The sequence below is a fragment of the Aethalodelphis obliquidens genome, unplaced genomic scaffold, assembly GCF_003676395.1.
Source record: "Aethalodelphis obliquidens isolate GAN/ISIS:26980383/991018 unplaced genomic scaffold, ASM367639v1 scaffold3, whole genome shotgun sequence".
In the NCBI taxonomy this organism is placed as follows: domain Eukaryota; kingdom Metazoa; phylum Chordata; class Mammalia; order Artiodactyla; family Delphinidae; genus Aethalodelphis; species Aethalodelphis obliquidens.
The window spans coordinates 43701013-43719338 of NW_020837947.1; positions in this window are offsets into that span (position 1 = coordinate 43701013).

The following is an 18326-nucleotide window of genomic DNA, read 5'->3' on the forward strand; positions in this document are numbered from 1 at the left end:
TAGATTCCATATATATGTGTTAGCATATGGTATTTGTTTTTCTCTTTCTGAGTTACTTCACTATGTTTGACAGTCTCTAGGTCCATCCACCTCACTACAAATAACTCAATTTCATTCCTTTTTATGGCTGAGTAATATTCCATTGTATATATGTGCCACATCTTCTTTATCCATTCATCTGTCAGTGGACACTTGGGTTGCTTCCATGTCCTGGCTACTGTAAATAGAGCTTCAGTGAACATTGTGGTACATGACTCTTTTTGAATTATGGTTTTCTCAGGGTATATGCCCAGTAGTGGGATTGCTGGGTCGTATGGTAGTTCTATTTTTAATTTTTTAGAGAACCTCCATACTGTTCTCCATAGTGGCTGTACCAATTCACATTCCCACCAGCAGTGCAAGAGTGTTCCCTTTTCTCCACACCCTCTCGAGCATTTATTGTTTCTAGATTTTTTGATGCTGGCCATTCTAACTGGTGTGAGGTGATACCTCATGGTAGTTTTCATTTGCATTTCTCTAATGATTAGTGGTGTTGAGCATTCTTTCATGTGTTTGTTGGCAATCTGTATATTTTCTTGGAGAATGTCTATTTAGGTCTTCTGCCCAGTTTTGGATTGGGTTGTTTGTTTTTTTGATTTGAGTTGTATGAGCTGCTTGTAAATTTTGGAGATTAATCCTTTGTCAGTTGCTTCATTTGCAAATATTTTCTACCATTCTGAGGGTTGTCTTTTCATCTTATATGGTTTCCTTTGCTGTGCAAAAGCTTTTAAGTTTCATTAGGTCCCATTTGTTTATTTTCGTTTTTATTTCTATTTCTCTAGGAGGTGGGTCAAAATGGATCTTGCTGTGATATATGTCATAGAGTGTTCTGCCTATGTTTTCCTCTAAGAGTTTGATAGTGTCTAGTCTTACATTTAGGTCTTTAATCCATGTTGAGTTTATTTTTGTGTATGGTGTTAGGGAGTGTTCTAATTTCATTCTTTTACATGTAGCTGTCCAGTTTTTCCAGCACCACTTATTGAAGAGGCTGTCTTTTCTCCATTGCATATTCTTGCCTCCTTTATCAAAGATAAGGTGACCATATGTGCATGGGTTTGTCTCTGGGCTTTCTATCCTGTTCCGTTGATCTATATTTCTGTTTTTGTGCCAACACCATAGTGTCTTGACTACTATAGCTTTGTAGTATAGTCTGAAATCCGGGAGGCTGATTCCTCCCGCTCCGATTTTCTTTCTCAAGATTACTTTGGCTATTCGGGGTCTTATGTGTTCCCATACAAATTGTGAAATTTTTTGTTCTAGTTCTGTGAAAAATGCCATTGCTAATTTGATAGGCATTGCACTGAATCTGTAGATTGCTTTGGGTAGTATAGTCATTTTCACAATGTTGATTCTTCCAATCCAAGAACATGGTATATATCTCTCCATCTGTTTGTTTCATCTTTAATTTCTTTTTTCACAATGTTGATTCTTCCAATCCAAGAACATGGTATATCTCTCCGTCTGTTTGTATCATCTTTAATTTCTTTCTTCAGTGTCTTATACTTTTCTGCATACAGGTCTTTTGTCTCCTTAGGTAGGTTTATTCCTAGGTATTTTATTCTTTATGTTGCAATGGTAAATGGGAGTGTTACCTTAATTTCTCTTTCAGATTTTTCATCATTAGTGTATAGGAATGCCAGAGATTTCTGTGCATTAATTTTGTATCCTGCTACTTTACCAAATTCATTGATAGCTCTAGTAGTTTTCTGGTAGTGTCTTTAGGATTCTCTCTGTATAGTATCATGTCGTCTGCAAACAGTGACAGCTTTACTTCTTCTTTTCCGATTTGCATTCCTTTTATTTCTTTTCCTTCTCTGATTGCTGTGGCTAAAACTTCCAAAACTATGTTGAATAACAGTGGTGAGAATGGGCAGCTTTGTCTTTTCCCTGATCTTAGTGGAAATGGTTTCACTTTCTCATCATTGAGAACAATGTTGGCTTTGGGTTTGTCATATATGGGCTTTATTATGTTGAGGTAAGTTCCCTCTATGCCTACTTTCTGGATGGTTTTTATCAAAAATGAGTGTTGAATTTTGTCGAAAGCTTTTTCTGCATCTATTGAGATGATCATATGGTTTTTATCCTTCAGTTTGTTAATATGGTGTATCACATTGATTGATTTGCATATATTAAAGAATGCTTGCATTCCTGGGATATACCCCACTTGATCATGGTGTGTGATCCTTTTAATGTGATGTTGGATTCTTTTTGCTAGTATTTTGTTGAGGATTTTTGCATCTATGTTCATCAGTGGTATTGGCCTGTAGTTTTCTTTCTTTGTGACATCTTTTTCTGGTTTTGGTATCAGGGTGATGGTGGCCTCATAGAATGAGTTTGGGAGTGTTCCTCCCTCTGCTATATTTTGGAAGAGTTTGAGAAGGATAGGTCTTAGCTCTTCTATAAATGTTTGATAGAATTCACCCATGAAGCCATCTGGTCCCGGGCTTTTGTTTGTTGGAAGATTTTTAATAACAGTCTCAATTTCAGTGCTTCTGATTGGTCTGTTTATATTTGCTATTTCTTCCTTGTTCAGTCTCAGAAGGTTGTGCTTTTCTAAGAATTTGTCCATTTCTTTCAGGTTGTCCATTTTATTGGCATGTAGTTGCCTGTAGTAATCTCTCATGATCCTTTTATATCTGCAGTGTCAGTTGTTACTTCTCGTTTTTCATTTCTAATTCTATTGATTTAAGTCTTCTCCCTTTTTTTCTTGATGAGTCTGGATAACGGTTTATCAATTCTGTTTATCTTCTCAAAGAGCCAGCTTTTAATTTTATTGATCTCTACTGTTGTCCTTCATTTCATTTTCATTTACTTCTGATCTGATATTTATGATTTCTTTCCTTCTCCTAACTTTGGGATATTTTTGTTCTTCTTTCTCTAATTGCTTTAGGTGTAAGGTTAGGTTGTTTATTTGAGGTGTTTCTTGTTTCTTGAGGTAGCATTGTATTGCTATAAACTTCCCTCTTAGATCTGCTTTTGCTGCATCCCATAGGTTTTGGTTCATCGTGTTTTCATTGTCATTTGTTTCTAGGTATTTTTTAATTTCCTTTTTGATTTCTTCAGTGATCTCTTGGTTATTAAGTAGTGTATTGTTTAGCCTCCATGCATTTGTATTTTTTATAGATTTTTTCCTGTGATTGATATCTAGTCTCATAGCATTGTGGTCGGAAAAGATACTTGACACAGTTTCAAGTTTCTTAAATTTACCAGTGTTTGATTTGTCACCCAAGATATGATGTATCCTGGAGAATGTTCCATGACCACTTGAGAAGGGAGTGTATTCTGTTGTTTTTGGATGGAATGTCCTATAAATATCAGTTAAGTCCATCTTATTTAATTTATGATTTAAAGCTTGTGCTTCCTTATTTATTTTCATTTTTCATGAAGTGTCCATTGGTGAAAGTGGGGTGTTAAAGTCCCCTACTATGATTGTGTTACTGTTGATTTCCCTTTTTATGGCTGTTAGTGTTTGCCTTATATATTGAGGTGCTCCTATGTTGGGTGCATAAATATTTACAATTGTTATATCTTCTTCTTGAATTGATCCCTTGATCATTATGTAGTGTCCTTCTGTGTCTCTTGTAATAGTCTTTTTTTTAAAGCCTATATTGGCTCATATGAAAATTGCTACTCCAGCTTTCTTTCACTTTCCATTTGCATGGAATATCTTTTTCCATCCCGTCACTTATAGTCTGTATGTGTCCCTCAGTCCGAAGTTGGTCTCCTGTAGACAGCATATATATGGGCCTTGTTTTTTTATCCATTCAGCCAGTCTGTGTCTTTTGGTTGGAGCATTTACTCCATTTACATTTAAGGTAATTATTGATATGTATGTTTCTATTCCCATTATCTTAATTTTTTTGGGTTTGTTATTGTAGCTCTTTTCCTTCTCTTGTGTTTCCTGCCTCGAGCAGTTCCTTTAGTATTTGTTGTAAAGCTGGTTTGATGGTGCTGATTTCTCTTAGCTTTTGCTTCTCTGTAAAGGTTCTAATTTCTCTATCGAATCTGAATGAGGTCCTTGCTGGGTAGAGTAATCTTGGTTGTAGGCTTTTCCCTGTCATCACGTTAAATATGTCCTGCCACTCCCTTCTGGCTTGCAGCGTTTCTGCTGAAAGATCAGCTGTTAACCTTATGGGGATTCCCTTGTATGTTATTTGTTGTTTTTCCTTTGCTGCTTTTAATCGTTTTTCTTTGTATTTAATTTTTGATAGTTTGATTAATATGTGTCTTGGCGTGTTTCTCGTTGGATTTATACTGTATGGGACTCTGCTCTTTCTGGACTTGATTGACTGTTTCTTTCTCATATTAGGGAAGTTTTCAACTATAATCTCTTCAAATATTTTCCCAGTCCCTTTCTTTTTCTCTTCTTCTTCTGGGATCCCTATAATTAGAATGTTGGTGCGTTTAATGTTGTCCCAGAGGTCTCTGAGACTGTCCTCAATTCTTTTCATTCTTTCTTCTTTATTCTGCTCTGCAGTAGGTATTTCCACTATTTTATCTTCCAGGTCACTTATCCATTCTTCTGCCTCAGTTATTTTGCTATTTATTCCTTCTAGACAATTTTAATTTCATTTATTGTGTTGTTCATCATTGTTTGTTTGCTCCTTAGTTCTTCTAGGTCCTTTTTAAACGTTTCTTGTATTTTCTCCATTCTATTTCCAAGATTCTGGATCATCTTTACTCTCATTACTTTGAATTCTTTTTCACATAGACTGCCTATTTCCTCTTCATTTGTTTGGTCTGGTGTGCTTTTACCTTGCTTCTTCATCTGCTGTGTGTTTGTGTGTCTTCTCATTTTGCTTAACTTATTGTGTTTGGGGTCTCATTTTCACAGGCTGCAGGTTCGTAGTTCCCGTTGTTTATGGTGTCTGCCCCCAGTGGCTAAGGTTGGTTCAGTGGGTTGTGTAGGCTTCCTGGTGGAGGGGACTAGTGCCTGTGTTCTGGTGTATGAGGCTGTATCTTTTCTTTCTGGTGGGCAGAACCGCATCCGGTGGTGTGTTTTGGGGTGTCTGTGACCTTATTATGATTTTAGGCAACCTCTCTGCTAATGGGTGTGGTTGTGTTCCTGTCTTGCTAGTTGTTTGGCATAGGGTGTCCAGAACTGTAGCTTGCTGGTTGTTGAGTGGAGCTGGGTCTTAGTGTTGAGACGGAGATCTCTGGGAGAGCTTTCGCCGTTTGATATTATGTGGAGCCAAGAGGTCTCTGGTGTACCAGTGTCCTGAACTTGAGTCTCCCACCTCAGAGGCACAGGCCTGACTCCCGGCCGGAGCACCAAGACCCTGTGAGCCACCCCTTTGGGAAGTCTGAGGTCTTCTGCCAGCGTTCAGTAGGTGTTCTGTAGGAGTTGTTCCACATGTAGATGTATTTCTGATGTATTTGTGGGGAGGAAGGTGATCTCCACATCTTACTCCTCCACCGTCCTGATGGTCTGTCTACCATATGTAGCTTTTTGTATAGTTATGATTGTGAGCTGCAAAATATTTTCTGATTGTAATAGTGATTTTCTACATTATTTGCCTATATGATTACTTTCAGTCAATGTGTCAATTTTCTTTTCCCTGTGTTATTTTTGTTCTGATTATTTTTTGAATACAATGTTATTCTGTTGACTTTAATAATAAAAATATATTTGTATTTTGCATATCTTTTAAATTTTATTTTCTAATTATTTATATTTTCTTTATAAAACTATTGGTATGTGACTGATTGTAATAAATTGAAAATAAAGTAGGTCCTTCACATTAATTAGAGAAGGACTGATCTAGAATACAAAGGAACCAAAGAAAATTAGCAATAAAGCAAAAGATAATAGGAATATTGGCAAAAGTTACAAACAGGCAGTTTGCAGAAGAGATGAGAATTCTAGCATGCATTTGAAGAGATGCTTTAACTCATTAAAAATCAGAGAAATCAAAGTAAAATAGTGATGGAATATACTTTATATGTATTATGTAGGCGAAAGTCAGAAAGCTGGATTATACCAATTCCTGACAAGGATATGGGGATAAAGGAACCTTTGCTGGTGGGAGTGTAGAATGGTATAACTATTCCGGAAAGCAGTTTGGCACCACTTAGTAAAATGGAGAGTTTACATACTTATAGACCCAGCAGTTCTGTTCCTGGGTAAAAATACCAAAGGAATTCCCATAAGGGAATATCAGGAATTCTGATAAGGGAATGTATCAGACACGTCCTAGGCCCTGTCTCAGATCCTTTTGTCCTCATGAGCTCTAGGATCCCTTGTCACTCTACTGCCCAACAAAGTCCCTTCGACCTACCCTGTATGGGATTTGTAACCACTATTGCAGTAAATAATTCTACAGATTGCTCAGTTCAGCCCTCAGAATCCACCTGGATTTCTGAGTCCTTCCACCACTGCAGGACTCAGAGGGAGGTCCCTTTCTGATTAAGTAATTGAGTGGATTGGTTGCCTTTTGTCCCCAGTGCCCACTCTCTTTCCTCATTTCCCCATACAACAAAACAGTTATTATACATAACTGGAGAGAGGGCTATATATGACATTCTGTAATCAGTATATATGTGGGAAATACATGGAACAACAATGTGACTGGAAAAGCAAAACAGCCTTACTAATCTTTCTAATTTTAATAGGAATTATCTTTGTAGCTTTTCCCACAAAGGCATTTGTACTCTGTCCTACTCATCCTCTGGTCTTTTTACTTTTCCTTGTATTTCCTCATACTTTGGTTGAATATGGCTCAGAATGCACAAAAGAGGATTAGTGGTCTTTTAAGTTTCTTCTCTATCCTAAGTTTCTATGAGTCTGTGATCACTATGGATCAGTGAATGACCACTGGAATAAAGTTGGGCTAGAAGGAAAAAAAAAAAAAACAACTCAGAATAACATAACAGATAAAGAAAGCTCTTTCATGCTGAACTGACTATTCTCCAAGTCACCAGAGACTGTAGCAAATCATTTCGGGGGAAAAGGCAAAGAGAGAAGAGACAAGAGAATTGTACTGTTCAACTTTCAATAAAAAGTGTTGTTCGGGTTTTTTTTTTTTTTTTTTTTTTTTTTTAGTATTTAGCTAACAAAATTAGTTCAGGAACACACTTCTGGACAGATTATCAAATACCTTGCCCACTTCTCCTGTTTGACACCACCTCCTTGCTTTTCTTTGTTTCAGTGCAAATTTTTCATTTTCAAGTGAGTCCATGAAATGGGATTGCTAATATGTTTGACTAGGACTCATTGTATCTGATGAAACAGATTTCAGTGCTCTGTACTAGCATGCTGCATTACAGAAAAGTCACTTGCACTCAGACTAAGTAATATTTATTGGGTGATACACTCTTAAAGTGGAAGTAAATGCCTTTCTTTCATACCTGTTTCTCTGCCAGTTTTTCCTTTTCTTTTCTGTTTTTGTTTTCAAAAAACTGAGCACCTTTTCCCTAAATGGACTCTGGTAACCTGTCAATGTGAAGAAACAGTCCATATCCTGGTGATGGAAGGTCTATTCTTATCCCCAGCCTATTGGGAAATACCCTCTGACCTGTCACTCTTCTCTGTAAAACTAAGACTAATTTAAAGATAAATTGTCCGGAGCTACTGTGAAGCAGAAGCAAAGATAAAGTTAATGGGAATGTGATTCGATTTATAAAAATCTGATTTACACACAGCTTTTCAGTAGCACATTTATAACATCAAATGAGGAACATCTGTACTAAAGGAAACAACAAATTCCTTGAGATTTCATTATGAAAAGAAATCAAATTGTGAGGAAAGACAAGATATATAGGCAGTTATTCAATATCAACATGGCTGACAAGTTCAACTATAACTGGTTAGAAAAAAATAATTAAATTCCTTGAACCATAAGCTTGTTCACTTTTTTTTTATCTCGACTGTCTGGGGGGAATAGAATAGTGATTGTATATTGTGAAGCAAGGACAGGTTTTGTCACTAGAAACTTCACATCTTTCAGAAGAGCTGTGATGGTGAGAGTTACACTTTATTATTGGATGATATCAGCCTCTTAGCCGAGACATTTATTGTTCACTAAGCATCCTTGTTCTCTCTCACAGTCTTGGCTTCCTTCCAGTTACCTGCAACCATGTGACTTTCTAGCCCACAGGTTGGGGTGGAAGTGACCTTGGTCACTTCTGGGCCAAGGCATTTGTGGACAGGTATAAGTTCTCTACTTTTCTGCCACTGTGAACACCAAAGTGGAATCTTCACCAACTGAGATCCCCAAGTGAGTATATGGACCAGAAGCCTTCACTGACCTACACTGACCTGTAGATGAATCAGAAATAAACTTTTGTTGTATTGAGCCATTTAAGTTTGGGGATTAATTTGTTACTGCAGCGTGAATCAGTGTGTACTGATTAACACAACTGCATAGATGTTGCTAATTCAGACTTCATACTAATTTTATTGCTCTGTTATAATTTTTTGAAGTATTTAATTTTACTTTTTAAAAGCAGAAATATTTTAGAGAGGTAAAGAGAGTAGGAAACTACCATAGTTTCTAACTTTTAATTCAACTTTATTTTAAGGCTTTTGTTTGTGTTCCAGGAGTTGTTTAATGGTATCATAGTCAGTATCACTAGATACAGGTAAAAATGTGAACACTTCTACCAGGGTTTCAGTAATTTCATCAACTTAGCATTTTATTTCTTTAGGTAGAAACATCTTTCAATCAAGGCATCTTTCAATCAGTCCACATTCTCCAGAGTTGCTATTAATTTGTGGAAGAGATAGGAACAAATTTTTTAAAAGAGCTCTGACAATTTATAACTAGGCACTGGGTTGTTAACTTCAAGCCAAGTGGGAGAATATATAGTCTTGCTAAATTTATATTTCAGATGTTCTAGTAAACATACCTATTGTTTAAATATGAATTTTTATTCTGCTGCTGATAGAACCAAGAATTTAGGAAGTGATTTTTAACACAAAATCCAATGTAAAAGGCAAAACTTAGACATAATAATTTCAAATGTGGATGCAGTGTACATTAATTTGGTAGTTAGGTTGCAAATTGTACATTTAATTTATTAATAAGTATTTATTGAAGTCCTCAAGAATATTAATTGTTTGAACTCATCATCATCAAATTATTATAAAGCCCAAAGTCAGGGCATTATGTGCAACGATTCTTTAAATTCCACAACAACACGATGAAAAATTTATCATCATTAGCCTTAGCCTTAAATGAAGACCTTGAAGCGGAGGAAGGTATAGTAACTTGCCTGAGGCCACATGGCTAGGAAGTGATGTAGTCAGGCTTTGGATCCAGGATACCCAGTTCCAGAGCCCTCTCTCTTAATCCCTACACCTTACTAAATCTATTACTACCTGTCAGGTATTTTATTACACATGTCATGGATAATATTTCGATTACTTCACTTATGAGGTATGTATTAATATCCTAATTTTCACAAGTAAGAAGACTGAGGAAAAGAAATGTTAAGGTAAATCAACTATACTCCAATAAAAATTAATTTAAAAAAAGAGAAATGTTAAGGAGCTGGATCCTAATCATACAACAGCAAATATTGTGGTAGGAGTTGACTTCGAACCATGCTTAAACAGGAATGAATTTGATTTCCAAATGATGATGTAGATAAAAACTCTGTGTTCAGATATATACACATGACACAGTGGAAGGTCCTGTGCAAATGATAAATTTGGCAATGACTTTGTGGCCCTCTCAATACATTATAGTTCCCATTCAGATATTTAATAGGGCTGTCCGATTTCAAAACAAAAACAAAACAACTATACTCCCAGTTAAATTTAAATTTTAGATGAACATAATTTTTTTTTAGTATAAGTGTCCATACAATATTTGGGACATACTTATATAAAAAATTGTTTATCTGAAATTCAAATTTAATTGGACCTCCTCCATCTTATCTGTCAATCCTATTTTCTAGAAGTTTCGTTACTTGTACTTTCATTTTGTGATTATTTACCACATTCAAGGTACAGCTCCCTTTTATTATGTCTTTGGAGTAAAGGTATTATAAAAATATATAGTTCATTATTGCTGTTTATTTACCTACAACAAATGGGGAAGATGGGATGAAACAGTTTTTAATCTTTCCTTTAGTATATGGAATATATAAACACGGACATTCATATACATTGCTTCTTTGCCTTATTCTCTAGTTACAGTGTGTCAGTTCCTCCTTCATCTACTTATAAAATGTAGATATAGATGCTCATAGAGCAAAACCCCACATATTTATTAGTATTTCATACACATGTACTTGAAAGATAATATGAACCTCCTTGAAGTCAAATACATTTAACAATAGATATTATTAGATTAGAGTTTTGATGGTCTGACTGTTGTTTTGAGAACATCACTGAGAAATTTTGTTTATGGATCAGATTCTGAGACTGTCTCTTAGTTTGAATATATTTTTTCTTGGAAATCTTGACTGCTGTTATTGTATACTCTTTCCTTTTGTTTTTTGCGGCACGCGGGCCTCTCACTGTTGTGGCCTCTCCCGTTGCGGAGCACAGGCTCCGGACGCGCAGGCTCAGCGGCCATGGCTCACGGGCCCAGCCGCTCCGCGGCATGTGAGATCTTCCCGGACCGGGGCACGAACCCGTGTCCCCTGCATCGGCAGGCGGACTCTCAAGCACTGCGCCACCAGGGAAGCCCCTCTTTCCTTCATTTTTAACAAATCACAACGTAGTCAGAGTACAAAAACACTTTAGAACAAAAGTTTGATGAAAAATAGTAAATTATCATTATCTTGGATTTTTTTTTTCATTTAAAAACCTGTCTCTTCTCCATTTATGGAGTTGGGGGCTGTAGAGGGCACTAATTTCTGTGTCATAGCAACAAAAGCCCAATATACCTGGGAATGGAACAAAAAATAGGATTGGAGATTTGTGGTTGTTTTGGAAAATAGTTTCCAAGATGTGCTTCATTCATCTCTGTTAAGTATTAAAATCAGCTGACTGACCCTGTGACAAGAGTGACTAATTTCCAATTTTCATTTGTTCTGGCTCATCTTCTTCTCTGAAGTTCCTTGTTAATGTGTGAAAATAACTGGTGATGCTTTTCATTTTCATTGGAATGGTTAAACTCATTGCTTGGACTGATGTAAAGTTTGTGAAAAGGAATACATGACATTATATAAATGTGAACTTTATAATAATTAAAGTACACGAGGAGAAGAGAAAAGAACCCCAAATTTTTCATTGCAGAAGTAAGAAACGGAAAGGTGAAGCAAGTGTTTTAATCCCAGAGAGTTGCATCTTACTCCTTCCATCATCTGCTCTCCATCAAGTGGTCTTGGGCTGTGAGAGCCTAAGAGTGGAGTTTCTTCTTATCTACACAGTAGCAAAAATCCACAAATTTAAAAATCTGGTGATCCTCCTCCCTGTCTTTTTTTCTGGAATTTCCTTGATGGTCTATGAAATTTACTGGGCTGAAATTGAAATCCAGGAATGTTAATTATTTACCTAAGAAAAATATCTGAAAATAAGATTTTTCGTATAAATTACAGAATAAAATGAATCTAAATTCATTTTTGTTTAATTTTAATATTTCAAGATTGCCCTTTATCTGCACATTGTATGTATTTCCTTATAACAATGACTGAGTTTGTTAAGAAAAATTCTAATGATGGCCTGTTTTATTCAGAGAAAAAGGTCCCAGAACAGTGTTTGAGAGCACCTCTCCACAAAAAGGGAGAAATCCCTGTTAAGTACAACGTCTATTCATCTTCAGTAGGAAAGAGTTTCCTAGGCTCTTCTCTTCACTAATTCTGGGGAAGTTGGTCAGAAGGAGGTTAAATTGCATGGCTGTATATTTATATCAGTATCTTTATCATCTGTATCTAGATTTTGCCATACTCAGTGCAGGCTTACATAAACCTTTTCAGCTCTGAAAGGATTCTTCACATTAGGAAAGGAGGATAAGTCATCCTCATTGCTACTTAGGAGAACTTGTTTTCTACTTCTGTGACGCAGTTAGTAGGCTTCATCGTAGCACACCAGAGACTTGACAGCATTTGGGAAATTCACTTCCAAATGCATGGACTCAAGAGTAATCTTTTCAAGTCAGAGTACATAGGTACCTGGGGAACCATTTCATGAAATCGTGTGCACTGGGTAGCTTTTATGGAGCTCATTTTCAAATGGGAACATTAGGCAGGAATCTGGCAGAGAAAATGTAATCAGGATTTATAATTAAGTGAGAACAGAATTTATAAACTTGATTATAATTGTAGGGTTTCTAGGCCCTTTTCCAAATATCAGGCACATGCACTGCGACTACAAAATAAGAATTTGTATACTAAGAATTCTTTATTATGATTTCAGTTCTGAAAACTTTGACAGGTTTAATCTCAAACTGAAAATATTGCCATCCTTCTAAAGAAAGTGTGGTTATGGGATATTTCTGGTAGATCCAGTCTGGAAGTATTTCAAATAATTACATAACTCAAAATAACTTCTCAAACAAAAATTCATTGTTTTTCTTAAGAATGTTAGTACTGTTCTCTTTAAATGAAAGAATTTTTGAAAGATAAAAAGTTTGCTTATTTTGTAGGTACATCTTATCCTGGTAGGACTAAAGACAGCTCCATCTCCCTCTTTCGTTTATTTTATTGTTGATCTTCTTGGGAGTTTGGAAACAATAATAGAATTTTTTGGAACTAGCTAGCAGCCAGGGAGTTGTGGGCCTTGGGCATTGTGGCTGCTGAGAAAGACAGATAAGCATGGCCCTGACTAGCTGCTGTAGCAGCAAGGGCTTCGAATTAGGTGACTCTACTCAAGACTAATAGTCTAGCTTGCATAACATTAGCCAACATGGTGAAAGAACAGTATAGTGGTTCAGAGCTGGGTTTTATAATTATACCTAGCCTGACCTGGATGTGAACCCTGGCTATAATATTGACTAGCTGTGAGAATATGAGTGTTACTCAACTTAAGACTCAGTTTCCTCATGTGTAAAATGAGGCTAATAAAGCCAAATTTCATAATTATAAAAATTATAAACCTCATAAAGACGTTTAAAATTAACATGTAAACATATATCCCTGATACATAGTGGATGGTCAAATAATGATGGTACCTATTTTCATTTTTGTTGTTTCACTGAAAAGTTCTTAGGCTGAGTTTCTAGCCATCTATATATCCCATGTATTCTTTTAAAGGATATTATATTTCCTCTCTGATTACATATAGTGTGTGTGTGTACCTACTTGTTAAGATATACAAGTAGGAACTAGTGTTTTACAATGGGGACAGAACAAAATATAGACATTAATTATGGCTCTGTTTTTAGGTTAAATATAGGAAACACCTTTAAAACTTAAGATCCTTGATTTTACTTGTAAATAAAATCAAAATTATTGATCACCTCAAAGTACTCTGACTTCAGGGGCCTTAAAATCTGTTTAGTGAGGCAGAAGGCATGAACTCATGAAAAGTTAAAACAGACAGAAGACAGTACATTACCAATGGCCAAAGGAGTGGATGGGAGTGAGAGACCTTCATGGCCACAGGCAGAGCCCTGGGCTAGAGAAACCTGGGGGCCCTGGATAGCAGCCCTGAACTTAGAACTCTGCTGGGGTATGTGGGTAAGTGTGGAAGTCAGGCATCAGGGAGCTCTCACAGACAACCTCTTACCCAGCCAGAACACTAAGTAGAACATGCATCGTACAAACCAGTAGTGATCATGAAAATCTAAATAAACTTAATGGAAATTAATTAAAAATATATCAGCCTCTTTATAAAAAAGAATGTGGATTCATGCATTTAAAAAGATTTCTTATGGCCTATCTTGGAAACGTGATGCTGAAATAGAATAGTTTTTGAAAAGTGTTCTGGCTACTCCCACTGCAGCCTGAAGTGCAGAGACTATAGAAATCCTTGGGCGGGGCTGGTGGAGCTACGATCACTGGCAGGGAGAGCGCTGTGGGTTTTGCTGTCTGTCACACTTTATTGATGGGATTCTTGTTACCAAACAGAACATTTCATGACGTATCCAGTTTTTGTTTTATTTTGTTTGGCTACCAGGAATATAAGGGTAAATTATATAAAACATGTTGACTTGGTGTTTGTTGTTTTCCTTTCCTGTACCTCTCAGGTTGTAATGATTCTATTACAGTGGAGACACACGCACATACACACACCTTTCTAGAGTACATATATTATGAATAATTTATTAGACAGATACATAAATGTGAGGGTGGCAGAAGTAATAAAGAAGAGTTCCTGGAGTTTTGCATAGTTTGTGACTGAACCTCTGAGGGATCTGTCCTGTGAGTTCTTTCAGGCAGTTCTGTGTCTTATTCAACATTGTATCCCTGCACCTAACAGAGGGCTTGCCATGTGGCAAGTACTCAACAGCTAGTAACAATAGTGAGAATATATTTTAATAGAGTAAGTCACCAATAAGTGAATAATAAAATAAGAATGAACATTCACTGAATGCTTACTCTGCTTACTATGGGTGGGTACTGTGTAAGATAACATGCACATATTATTTCATTTAACCCTGAGGTAGGTAGTTTTGACCAAACTTAAATGATTAAGTAATCATTTAAGAGCCTTTAATTCACCTGTCTGGAGAAACATAGCTAGGATGTGCCAGAGGAAGATGGGAACTAAGTCAGCTCGACCAGAGAGTCCTGGACGTAACTAGGCAAACTCTGCCTCCCTAAACAGATAAAGGGATTTCATTAGTGAATCTGTTGATGCAGAGGAAGGTCTATCCCTATAGCTGCAAATTCTCTGGAATGACAACAGGGAAGAGTCCAAACATAAAAAGGATGATTTAAAAAATTATATATATAACACACTCCAGTTTATTATGTAGACTTTTACTTTACTCTGACCTGAAATTTGTGTTATTCATGTTGACACTAATTTTTTCTCTATGTATATATAGATATACACACACAAACACATGCACGTATAATATATGTGTGTGTGGGTGTGAGTGCATTTATGTGTGTATGTGTATTTGTGTAAATGCCATCCCTAAAAAAATTATAGACCAAGGACTCCCCTTTAAGTGGCATTAAATTTAGAGAAAAAATGAAATAGGAAAACTGGAGGTAGGGATATTTGCATAGTATTTTGCCTTGTTTGCTAACTTTTAGTTCAGTTTTTAGAAATACAGATAGTTACAGCATGATATGCTTGGAATTACTCGTTTCTCTATGTCCTTCTGTGTGAACAGAGCAGAAAGTGTGAGAAGGTTTATTTTGATCTCCCAACAGAGGGACCAGTATCTCTCATATAGTCAACTGTTCTCTTCTTCCTGGAACATTTTCTTAGGTTCTGGAACACTGTATTTTCTGTGTTCTCTGTCTTATTAGCTATTTCATCTAAGTTGCCATTGCTGGCTCTGTGTCCTGGGCTTGAATTCTCTCAGGTTGCTGCCAGACTCTGTCCTGCACCACCTCCCTCCCTTCCCTTCTCTAGCTGTGCTCTCTCTTTGGGTGGGCTTGTGAATCTCACAGCTTTCAATGTCATCTACATCTTCACAAACTCTATTTCCAGTCAGTGCTTTTAACACACCTCAAAAATGTAGAAATATCTTACTGTGTATTTGACATCTCTTTAACACAGACAATGAGAACTTCTGTTTTTCTCCTGAAACCTGCTTCTCCCTTAGTCTTTTCCATCTCATTAAATAGCACCACAGTATACCCAGTTAGTTGCTCAAGGCACAAACCTATGAATGATTCTCAGTTCTCCTCTTTTCCTTCTAAGCCAACATGAAATCCTCAGTAGGTTCTGTTGTCTTTCTCCTTCATATCCTTAATTTTCATTTCATTTCCAACACTACCTCCTTGGTCTAGGCCACAATCTTCTCTTGCCTAGAATAGCCTCTTAAGTACTTTCCCTGTGTCTCTTTTTCCTCATTATCATTTAAGTATCAGGAGTGATCTTTTAAAATGAGTAATAGACTCATGTCTCTTCCCTGTAAAATCAACTCAAAGGCTTTCATCAGTCTTAGAATAAAATCCGAACACATCGCCTCGCCTGGTTTAGAACACCCTGTATAAATCTGCTCTCTGCTTGCCTTGTTTACTTCATGTCATACTAATAACCTCCCTCCTCCTTCCCTCCCCATCTTGGTCACTGTGTTTTTGCCATACTGGTCTTCTTTCTGTTCCTCAAAAACACTGTGTCTCTGCCTGACTTAGGGCCTTGATCCCAGCTGTTACTTATGCCTCAATGCCCTTTCACCTGACCTTTGCCTGCCCAGCTTCTTCTTGTCATTCAGATGTTATCTTAAACATCTTTCGTTTTGAGAAGACTTCCCTGACCACACAAGCTAAAGTACACACCCAGTAACTCACTCTCTCTCACACCACCCTGTTTAAATTCTCTCCATAACACTTAACATGTTCTGAGAGTTTCTTATTTACATTATTTATATATGTATTTGTTTGTTTATCATTGTTGTCTCCACTAGAATATAAACTTCTTGAGAGCACAGACCTTATCTATCTTGTTCACCACAGCACCCAAAGGCCTAGTTAGTGCATGTCTTAGTAGACCCTTGGTATGTATATGTTAAATATTGATAGAATGAAGGCTTGCATGTTGAATTCAAGATGTTTTTGAATGGATCCTCTGTAGCTCTTAGCTGGCTCCAACCCTTTAAACCATGGGTCTTGGTTTATAAAGGAATAGATGGAACTGGGTGAGTTTTCTGGCAGGTACTAAGCATCCCACTGTGGGAGCTAACAGGCATTTTGCCTTATGCCAGCCTGAAAGGCTACATAGAGTTCTTGACTCTATGATACACCCATAATTCTTGAATTATGATCCACCCATAATTCTTGGCATCTGGAGTGCAGAATGAGAAAGTAATGATAAAAAATTGATATTCACCAACCATTATGTACTAATATAATATCCCAGGGAAATTAGGCTGATAAACACTCTGATTCAAAAATCCTCATAATCTAGCCCTCTAGGAATTCAAGCAAATCAGCAGGCAAACAAACAAACGTAAACTTAGTTACCAACATACTAATATTAAAGAGTCTATAGTCACAGTCTTCTAGCTGTAAGGGTTGTTTAATCAATAATGTGATCTAAAAGGCATCCTCAGTAAGAGTTGACTAAAACGAAGCTCTGTGGTTGGTAGAATTTGATGTGGCTTTTGCCACCCGCTAGTAGTCCTGTGATTATGTTTTCTTAAAAAAAGAGCTCTTGCAGATGTATAATTAGTGGATTTTAATCCTGAGGGATTATCTAGGTGGGACTAATCGGATCCCTTGAGCCCTTCAATAGCTGGGAGTGGTGGTAGAAGGGGAAGTCAGAGAGATTCAAAGTATGGATAGGACTGATGCCCCATTCCTAGGTTTGAAAAGGAGGTGAAGGGACATGTGAAGAATGTGCGTGGCCTCCACAAACAGAGAGCAGTCCTCGGCTTACAGCCAGCAAGGCAATGGGGATCTAAGTCCTATAGCTGCAAGGAATTGATTGCTAATCTCCTGTTCCCCATCTGCACTCTGGAGGATGGCCTACTCCTTGCTAGTAGCTGCAGACTACCTCTGGCCTGGCCAAATCAGTGAACTTTTCTGTTATCTGCTGGGCTGGACCACACCTACTCCACCCCATCCCAAGTTTATTCTTCCCTGAGTATTCCCTCTCAGCCCTAGGCAGCATATAAAGTTCCCTTACATCTTATAGTTAATCTTTTATCATAGTTAATCATTCTTTATATTAAACTATCACTGTTTAATCTACTGTGTGATTTCTGTCTCTCTATCGCCTGATGAAACTTAGAATGATATAGCTGACCACGATGAAATCACTCATTTTAGGGCATTTAAGACCTGTTTTTGAATACATGATTTAATCAAATCTATATTTAAAGTTTCTGTAGGTCATTGTCCACTGTCATAGGAACAGGAGTTCAAATTATACAGATTTTATCACGGGGAAGGAAATAGTCTTGTATTTGGATTTTTATTCAGAAGGTATTTTATCTCATATAATAGAAATCACAGGAGCCTTATTACCTGTGTAGCAAAAATTTCCATGCCTATCTCTGCAGTGCAAGGCAAATTTTCAGAACAAATACATAAATAATTGCTGATGTTTAGAAAGAAGCTTAGCTTACTTACTAGACATAATTTCCAGGTTCTACTTATTTTATAACAAAGTAATTTCTACTTTAGAGTACCAAGTAATGATTGTTTTAAGTAACATGACTTTTATTGCACCTTACTTCTTCAAATTTTACAACTTCTTTACTCTTATTTTTAACTTAAGGTCTTGATAGACCACCTGCTTTTAACATATAAAGTAAGAATGTTTGGGGTCA